Source organism: Monopterus albus, unplaced genomic scaffold (assembly GCF_001952655.1).
Source record: "Monopterus albus unplaced genomic scaffold, M_albus_1.0 scaffold514.1, whole genome shotgun sequence".
Taxonomy (NCBI): domain Eukaryota; kingdom Metazoa; phylum Chordata; class Actinopteri; order Synbranchiformes; family Synbranchidae; genus Monopterus; species Monopterus albus.
In genome coordinates this window covers 39,509-40,117 of record NW_018128394.1, presented here as the reverse complement: position 1 = coordinate 40,117, position 609 = coordinate 39,509, and positions in this window count along the sequence as shown.

Sequence of the window (609 nt, the reverse complement as noted above, 5' to 3'; positions counted from 1 at the left end):
TAATATTAAATGATCCTTTAAATTGGGTGGTTTGTCCTGAATTAATTTAGTAGGCATCACCACTTTAGCCACGACAAAGTCAGTCCCTAAATAACTTCCACTGAAACAATCAGAAAGTCCAGACTGATGGTATGTTGCTTCATTAATCAGGAGTTTAGGAGCTTCTCCAGGTTTCTGAAGGTACCAGTGCACATCATCACTAACACCTGTACTGGCTTTATACGTGATGCTGACAGTCTGTCCTGGAGCAACAGACTGAGCTCCAGGAGACTGAGTCAGGATGATTTGTCCTGATGAACCTGGAAAACATGACAAAGAGGAGAAGGGCTACTGAGACAAATCCAGCTCGGAGAAAGATGATCAGCATCCAAACAGAAGAGCATCATTTGTTTAACATGGAGAACAAATGGAAGAAGGTCAGTGCTGCTTGTTTCAGTGTTTCTCCATCAGAGTAGAACATCATTGTGGTGAACCTGGTCGCATCCTCAAGCCACGTTCTCAGAAGAGAGTGTCACCGTGAACAAGGAGCCCCAGGGCAGCCAGCAGTAGAGTCAGAGACATCACGGTGCTGCCGATATGCCAGTGGCTCTGAAAGGCCTGGACAGCCTC